Source organism: Xenopus laevis, chromosome 7S, assembly GCF_017654675.1.
Source record: "Xenopus laevis strain J_2021 chromosome 7S, Xenopus_laevis_v10.1, whole genome shotgun sequence".
Classification (NCBI taxonomy): domain Eukaryota; kingdom Metazoa; phylum Chordata; class Amphibia; order Anura; family Pipidae; genus Xenopus; species Xenopus laevis.
The window spans coordinates 87,287,740-87,297,500 of NC_054384.1; the positions used below are offsets into that span (position 1 = coordinate 87,287,740).

Here is a 9,761-nt window from a genome sequence, read left to right on the forward strand (position 1 = left end):
ACAAAGGGAACATAGGGCAGGCAGAGTATGGCACACAAAGGGAGCATAGGGCAGGCAGAGTATGGCACACCCAAGGAGCATAGGGCAGGCAGAGTATGGCACACACAGGTGACATAGGGCAAGCAGATCAGAGCAGGCGACAGGGAACCACCATCAAAACCACTCTAAGATGTTCTACATACAGTGACACAGTGCTGGTGCCCCTTCAACAGTTTGTATGAGTGTGAACAGGTAAACAATGTGGGCAGTTTCAGTCTGGGTCTCAGGTGTGAACAGTATAAGGCTTTGGGGGTGTGAACAATAGAGGTGTTACAAGTGTGAACAATGCAGGGGGTATCCTTGTGTGAACAATACAGGGGATTAAAGTCTGAATTTGAGGTTTAAACAATGCAATGGGGCTAGTTAATCTCTGCAGCAGGCCACCAGTTGGACAATCCTGCTCTAGATCAATGTGTCTCAAACTGTGGGGTTTTAAAAACTTGTCTGAAGGCCAATTAAGAATTTGCTCTCCTAGATATACCTGTATGTCCATATTGATGGTTAGTTAGGGTGAGATATGGATATTTACTTATTGTCTTGTTATAACCTAGAAAGAATGTCTGATACATCACTATTTTTTAATCTGTACCCATTTCATGAGCTACGGGGCGCCCTGAGCACTGGTTGAAAGTGCAAACACCTTCTAATGGGTCACAGTAGAGCATATCATTTAGTATTGCACAGGAGTTAATTTGTAGCATTAAAACTCTGCAGTGACAAAGTTTCCTGCTTTTTTTTCCAGGTATGAGAAAAAAATTGTTTGATCAGCACTTTAAGCATCTTCCCTATGACCTGCTCAAGGCACCAAACTAATGATGTTTATGAGCAATCATGCACTACAGAACCACAAGAAAGCACCCGATTCTGAGATGACAGCAAAGGGAGTGACATTTTTCTTTCGGATCACACAACCCATACTTCCATTTTTATCTTCAAATGAGTTTATGAGCATATTTGGGAGGTAAAGGTTGATAACATTTGTGGCTTATGACAAAGCATAACTCCCTACCAACAAAACAATCCAGTAAAAATGTGTTTAACATACATAAAGATGTGAAAATGTTTGAAAGCTCTTCCAGAAAACAAACAGAAAGCATTTTGTGTAAAAAAAAACCTATTGATTTCAATTACAATTTCAGTCTCCAGCTGTCCATTAAAGGATCAGTAACAACAAAAACAAAAATGGTTATTTGAATTGATGAGTCAGTTATTCCTTTCTTCATCATAAAGAGATGTTTCCTTTAAACACATTTTCACCCATATCTGAAGGTCAAAATATAATTAACATCAAATGAAAATCATATGAGTAATGAGTTTTTCCCTTTTTTTTTTGATTAATGCTTCATTTGGTGTAAGTGTCTTACATGAACAGCATCACAGAATACTGCAGAGTAGTGACGTCTGAAGCAATTTTGGGTATCTGGAGTTGGCAAAAATAACTTTAAATACAACAACTGAAAATAGTCAAATCAGATGTAAGAGCTTTTATGAAGAAGGATATGGCAGAAGCAATTCTGTTTTTCGGAAAACAACATTTTAGTTAATTTTGGATTGTATTTAACAGCTATTCTACAGCTATACTCCAGGTTCAATTAATATATACTGTAAGTTGTTTTAGGTTTTCCAATTGTTTTTGGTTTATGTAGTTTATATTGTTGAGCTTTGGCAGTGATAAAATGCCTTGTATGTTGTGTACTTAACTTCTTTCAATCAACATGGAAAATACATTAATATAATATAAAGGAACGGTAATACCAACAAATGAACGTGTTTTATAAGTAATTAACATATAATATTCTGTACAGGTATGAGACATGTTATCCAGAATGCTAGGGATCTGGGGCTTTCCGGATAACGCATCCTTCCGTAATTTGGATCTTCATACCTAGTCTACTAGAAAATAATGTAAAAATTAAATACATCCAATAGGCTGGTTTTGCTTCCAATAAGGATTAATTATATATTATATAATTATATATTAGTTTGGATCAAGTACAATGTACTGTTTTATTACTACAGCGAAAAAGGAAATAATTGTTAAAAATTTGGATTATTTGCATAAAATGGAGCCCATGGGAGACAGCCTTTCTGTAATTCTTGACTTTCTGGATAACAGATCCTATAACTGTACTGGTAAAAGCTGTGTGTTTGCTTCAGAAACTCTGCTATACTTTATATAAACAAGCTGCTGTGTAGCCATGGGAGCAGCCATGAGAAAAACTACTATACAATCTATATAGTTTACATAAGCTGCTGTGAAGGCATGGGGGCATCCATTCAAGCTGGAAAAAAGGATAAAAGCAACAAGTTACATAACAGATAAGCCATGTCCAATACAATGGTGTTTTATCTATTAGCAGCTATGTAACCTGTACCTTTTCTTTTTTCCAGCTTGAATGACTGCCCCCATGGCTACACAGCAGCCTGTTTATATAAAACATAGTTATGTTTCTGAAGCAAAGACATCAGTTTTACTAGTGCAGAGCAACAGTACCTTGTATTATAATTACTTTGAAACACTTTCCCTTTTTGGTGTTACTGTTCCTTTAAAAACAGAGGAGACGGAGATACCGTAAACTGAGGATTTGGAGTCGAAGTATTTATGTATCGATTCCACAGTCCTGAAATGGGGGAATCTAATTCCATATGTCATGGCATATTTCATACTGCAGCCTATGTAATAGGTCATATACCACTGGTCGGTCTGAGGTTTAAATGCCTGTTTCATTAGGGGAAAAGCTAAAAAAAAAATAACATTGAAATATCTTATTATGTCATGAACAACTAGCAGCAACACAAGATTATCAAAGGATCCTTTTTTCATTGTAAAACTGCACCAGTTAATTTCATAAGTAAATAATGATAGTATAAATGAGTGGTTGTCAGATTTTTAGTTGTATCTAGGAGAGAAAACTGGATTTTTCTCCCCCCCAAAATCTCACCCAAATTAAACTTCAGTTTAAGCCCCCTTGAGACTGTTTGATGTCACCCTTTTAGTAAGGTATGCCACAAATTAAATATCTTCTCTGTGAACCTAGCCAAGAGGACAATAGACACCTCTATGAGGAATAAATTGACCTTATTGATATATAATCACTGGCAATCACAGAGGATTCTTTATAATTCAGATGTGACTGTCTGGGCAGAGCCTACCATTAGAAAGCCATATTTCTCCTATGGGGATTTGTAAAGGCTCAGTTTTGCCCCCCCCCCCTTGTGAAAGTAAATTCATTGGTTCATTCTGGTTCATAGGGCAAGAGAAATGCTAAGCTCCTAACAGTAGTAGCTCCCTTGCTTCCGAGGCTTCCTACCCAATTGTGGGTGCCATACTTTCATTAAATGAAAAGTGCCACATTTGCTTAGTATGCAAACCCACAATAAAACATGGCTCATATTTCAAATGTGCATACATGTAAGCATTACCATCTGCTTACACTTGCATATTTATTTTAAGTATATACCACATGAATAAATCTGCACATCTGTCCACTCACTACCCACTCGCTATAATCTTATGCGTAAATTAGGGCTGTCAGTTCATGCAGGGGTTGCCCAACGATTTTTAAAGAATGCACTTAGGGGCTCATTCACTCTACAATTCCCCATGATCTGATTCTGATGAATCAGAATCTCCTTTGAATCTGACCATTTTCTTTCCACATTTTGCTTTAAACTAGGGATGCACCGAATCCAGGATTCGGCCTTTTTGAGCAGGATTCAGCCGAATCCTTGTGCTTTGCCAAAGCATATGCAAATTAGGGGTGGGAAGGGAAATCATGTGACTTTTCGTCATTAGAAAAAATGTTTCCACTTTTTCCATTCCTGCCCCTAATTTACATATGCAAATTAGGATTCGGTTTGGTATGCAACAGAAACTTTTACAAAGGATTCGCCCGAATCCCAAATAGTGGATTCGGTGCATCTCTAAGAATGAAGTTCAAGAAAATCCGAATCCTAATTTGTATATAAAAAATGAAGTGCGGGAAAGGAATTCATGTGACTTTTTGTCACAAAAACCACTTTTTCCTTTCCCAACCCTAATTTGCATATGTAAATTTGAATTCAAAACTGGTTCGTTATTCAGTCAAATCTTTCATGAAGGATTAGGGGATTTGGCTTTTCAAGCAAAGATTCCACATGGCTCAGCCAATGCTTCCAGTATAGTGGCTTCCACTTATCAACAGAAATACAAATAAGGGAAATAAGTGTCTATGCACAACATACTTTACACCCTCATAATTAACTAGATATACCCTTAAATTGTTTTACCAAAAAGCATAGAGCTACTATACTATTTTCATTGGTAATCTTTTCTGACATTCCCAGGAGGAGGCTATAAAACAGAAAACTACTTGTATAAATCTGGTGAAGCACCTTGGTTCCTACTGTATAAATTGCAGTAGCTATTACTACTTTAAGTAGCTGAAACACTGCATTCAATTTGTTTTAGTTAAGACTGTTCCTGAGAAGTAAGCAACAAATACCTGTTACCCTAATTGAAATTTTGGCAGTGATGTACAAATGAGGCCTGGGGTGATAACTTTAATAGCTTTGATGAAAAAGAGTTGAGGGCCCCTGCAGCAGAGAATCCTCGGATATGAGAGGGAGACTCGTGTAGCTGCAGAGAGCTACTTTAAAAGTAAAATTGAACGGAAATCCTATGCTTCCTAGACTTGAAATTCATTTACAGAAAAATTTAAATAGGAAAAAGATATACTGTAACTATACTTTTCTCTTAAAGGAGATGGAACTGTTCAATCACTGGAGGGTGGCAAATGTTAGCCACCCCCAGTAATAATAATCACTTGCCTGAAATATGAAATATTTGCAAGAAATATGAGCAACTCTAACTAAAGTCACAAGGTCAGACCAAAATTAAGTTATCAAACAACACAGACCTGCATGATGCATGTAATTTGCCCATTCTAATGAAAACCTAATATTTAAGTAACTATCAAAAATAGTAAAAAATTGTTATTCTGCACTCCCAAGAGCAAAGTTGTGACTTTCTAAACTCTTAGCACTTGATACATTAGTTGATACTTTTCTAAACTACAGTCCTACTTAGCATGCTCTCTGAGCTTTACTAAAGTCAATGGTTACAATTGTTTCATTATCAAACTGTAACAGTGTCAGCAGCTATACCCCCCAACATTGCAGGTCTCAAAGTATTTCACACAAAACAGGCCATGTGTAAAACACAAATTCATAGACATAAAGCTTCTTCACTCAGAATTGTCTTTCCTAGAAGTAAGTGCAGTGTATAAACTGATATAAAAAACTGCCAGTCTGCCGCACGGCCACTGGTGGAGAATTAAACATGGATTGTTCACCTGCCAAAAACTTTTTTCAGTTCAGTTATTTTCAGATTGTTCAACATAAACTAAGTATTTTTTCAATTGCTTTCCATATTTTATTTTTTACTGATTTACCAAAATTTAAAGTGGACCTGTCAAACCCGCATGAAAAGCTGTATAATGAAAGCCCTTTGCAAATTAAACATGAAAATCTAATTCTTGTTTTCTTTACAACATCCATAGCTTTTATAAACTCATTTAAAAGTTTCAGTTGTCTATCATATATTGCCTGCCCCTCCTCTATACCTCAGGCATAGAGGCAGGGCAGTCTCTTCCTTTCACTTTCCATTCAGTACTTCCTAGATTTCACTGCTCTCCTTACATTCCCCCTCCCTCCTCACACTCTATAATTATGTAGGGTACCATGCATGGTCATTAGGTTCCCCATAATAAAAGACCATGTGCCATAGTGCTGTGCATAAAATTCACATTTGTTTATAAAGTGTTCATAGATCATTATTCACCACATTCGTGTCAATGCATTCGATCCGCAGAGAATTATCATTAGGAATCTCTAAATAAATATGCCTTTTGGGAATTTCTTTAGTATGATCTCTCTCCGACAAAAATGGAGCACATGAATGTATATAGCCATAGCTGTGTGTGGCTGTATTATAGATAAGTATATAGCCCTTCTGCCGTATTGAAGTGGTGATTAAATGTATTTCTAAGAGTAGGTGCTTCAGAGCACTACAACCCCTTTATCATGCCTTGAATACAAATAAAACAAGATAACACATAAATTCAACTCTTAAGGGAAACTACCTCATAACTGTCTCAAGTTAGCTCCATAGGCTTCACAATAAATCTCCAGTTGCTAAGCAACCCACAAAGTCTGAAAAACAAAGTTAATATGCATAAAAGGAGAAAACTAAGATACTTACAGGTGCTCATACAGATCATAATCCTTGTTTAATCTAAAGTTACCCAGTTGGTGAACCTAAAAATAATCAGTGTTTAAGGGACACTAACACATTCCTGCCAATTATAGAAATCATGCCCTGCCCCATCCTAATAACCAACGAACAATCATTTTTGGGAAAAAAAACCCATAGTAATGGGAGGTCTTCAAACCTGTTTTCTGTTGCTTGTCAATGGAAAGGCAGAATTATTAATACAATAAGCTGGCATGGAGCATCCCCCTATAAGAGTACTGGTTGCATTTGTACTCCAGTAGTATCACACTGCACACAACCCAACATTACTGACAAATCCAGTACACCACGGCTGTAAGAGTCAAATAGCAAAGAAATAGTAGCTTGTTCTTTGTTATTGCAAATTCATGACTCCTCTAATTGATGAAACGTGTCTACATTAAATCTGTGTATTTAAAAAAAAAAACTCAAAATCCTACTATCTAGTATAAGTAATTCTAAAACAACTGGACTTGCTGAGTAATCATTGAAGACGTTTCATTACTCATCTGAGCGAGTAGCTTCTTCAGTACAACCGACGGGTATGGGAAGTCCTCGGCATATAAACTCTTCCACTAACCAAAAGCGGTTTCAGAACACTTCCAGCATCCATTCATGCAACTCTCACAAGTAACTGTTTCTAGGAGTTGCATGATACCTTGGTAATCCTATCACAGCAGCTACAGAGCATTCACACCTCTCTGAAGAGTTATAATGTGCTATTGTGATTGGATTAGTGGAAGAGTTTATATGCCAAGGACTTCCCACACCAGTCAGTTGAACTGAAGAAGCTGCTTGGATGAGTAGTGAAATGTCTTCGATGATTACTCAGCAAGTCCAGTAGAATTACTTATACTAAATATACCATGACCTGGATGAATGAAAATCTTCATACTCGCAACCCTACTATTAAACTATTAAAGGATTTTAGAGATCACTGACGAGTTCTCTACCCATATAAATGGTATAAGGCTGCAGGCCAGATGCTTTATATAATATATTAGCTCAGTATTAGAAGTACCACTTTACCAGCGCAGAGTAACAAGGCACTTACACATCCATACACAAAAGGGAGCTACGGATACATGTACGGCACTCATTTTGTAATGCCTGGTCTATATGTAAGGAAACACACCATTACATTCAAAAGACATAAGTTTTGATTTTCTTCTAAACACAACCACATTATGCTTCCAAGCCCAGTTGTTGGCGAAGGTGGTTGCATCATTCTGATGAAGTCAGGGCCATGAATCTCTATGGTAGATTGTCCTATTATGAGCGCTGACAATGAACAAGAGCCACCTTGGCTCAACCCCATCAGTCTTTCCAGCAGACTTTGGTTTCAATCACAGACAGTACAATTTACAACATAGAGATAGTATAATGTATATGTACAATATTCTACTTAAACTTAGCTCATACGAGCCAAGGATCCCCTTCCTTTTTCAGTAATAAACCCAACTCAAGGAAAGACACATCGCAAAAGGATAAAGTAAAAAACCCAGAGGGCACATCTGGCCAAGACACAGAACATATATTCTCATCACCACGGCATGTTTTTTTTATCATCTTGACTTATTCCATTCTGTCACAGTGAAAACATTTTCTTTATGTTGACCTCAGTACTTTTCATGTTAAATTACTGCCTATTGATATTCCTGGCTCTATTCCGTAAGCTATTATATCAACAGATGTCAAAAGCGAGCCAAATGTATGTATTTCAGCCGAAAAATTGGAGAACAGAATTATAGCAGTCAACAGAAAACAAATATAAAAGTGTAGGAGAGTGCCACATTAAAGAGTCTGACTTGTCTCTTCCTTTTATTTAACATCATTATTAAATATCAAACTAATCTTTCTCTTGAACCTTTTATGTGATATAGAGTAGTATATATATATATATATATATATATATATATATATATATATATATATATATATATATATATATATATATATATATATATATATATATATATATATATATATATATTATGCCTTTCATTCTTACTGGATTACTTCCTGTTGGTCTCGTGACTTACGCTCAGTCTTGCTTTATGACTGATGTGCCAATAGTCACATAAGAGTCATAGCAAGATCAGTGATCCTCTATGTTTACATGATAAACCTGTGTACAAGTGTGGAACTTGGTTATCCAGAATGCTTGGTACATGGGGTTTTCCAGATAAGGGATCATTCCGTAATTTGGATCTTCATACATTAAGTATACTAGAAAATCACGTAAACAAAAAACCTAATAGGCTGGTTTTGCATCCAATAAGAATTGAATATATCTTAGTTTGGATAAAGTACAAGGTTCTTTTATATTATTACAGAGAAAAAGGAAATCCTTTTTAAAAATTTGGATTATTTGGATACAATTAAGTCTATGGGAGACAGCCTTTCCAGAATTCAGAGCTTTATGGATAACAGGTCCTATACCTGTACCTATATTTTACTCCACTAAAATAAAAGTATATCACAGTTCACCTAAATTAGTAAATAACATACAGCATCTAAGTTTTTTCCCTAGTTTTTATTATTATTCAAACATGTGACAGTCATTTTAAATAGTTACGAACATGAATTAAAGGACAAGTTATTAAAAAAAGCCTGCTTGCTTGCTTCAGTCTAACATTGCTGAGGTTCAGTTCTGCTTTAATGCAAACCTGACAATTGCTTATGAATAAATAATAACAGCTGCACATCATTGCAATAAAACTATACTGTTTGTGCACAAGTTTGCATCTCAATAGTGGTGAAGAAACTTACATCTCACCAGAAAACAGTATCACAATGAGATTCCTGGGTCAGCAATTTAGTAGCAAAAATTAGAGTTAGAAACAGACTTTAAAACATGTTTAAACATATAAGGTCCTGGACATCAAGATAATGTTGCTATTACATAGGCGAGCACAAATCAGGACAACTATACCCCCAAACGGTAGGTCTCTATAAAAAGATATTATATAAAACAGCTCATATGTAAAACCCTGCTTCAAGTAAATAAACCATTTTCATAATAATATAGTTTTCTAGTAGTATGTGCCATTGGGTAACAAATATACTGCACTGTGACATTTATGTTCATTTTTAAAGTTACTTATAAAGGTAAAGCTAGCCTAGAGCATTTAGAAAATGGCTCACCTGACAGCAAGTTGCCTGGGGAGAACGTGTCTAGTGAGTGGCTCCTATGGGCAGAGCAGCAGCAACCCCTGACTTCTCTTCAGAAAGGCTCAGAGAGACAGGCAATCTAATCTTCTACCAGTTTTTGGTTGATATCCATTAATAAGTGCCTATGTTAATAAGAAGCGTTTCTGTGCTCTAAGAAAACCACCCACTGACCCAGAAAAAAAATGTGGCTTGATATGGGCAAGTTCACTTGCTAACCATGTGTTCATCCAGCAGCCTGAATGAAAACAGTCTAATTTGGAAACACATATTGATCACC

The 9,761-nt window shown here is 36.2% G+C and overlaps 1 protein-coding gene across 1 annotated transcript in view; it reads right to left on the minus strand.

The window, feature by feature from the left end:
- Positions 1-9,535, minus strand: part of dnajc11.S (DnaJ heat shock protein family (Hsp40) member C11 S homeolog) — a 111,002-nt gene extending 101,467 nt beyond the window's left edge. Inside the window, 1 exon segment of the mRNA NM_001092573.1 lies at positions 9,458-9,535. The gene's annotated coding sequence lies outside the window, so the exon portion shown is untranslated.
- Between the last annotated feature and the right edge of the window lie 226 nt (positions 9,536-9,761).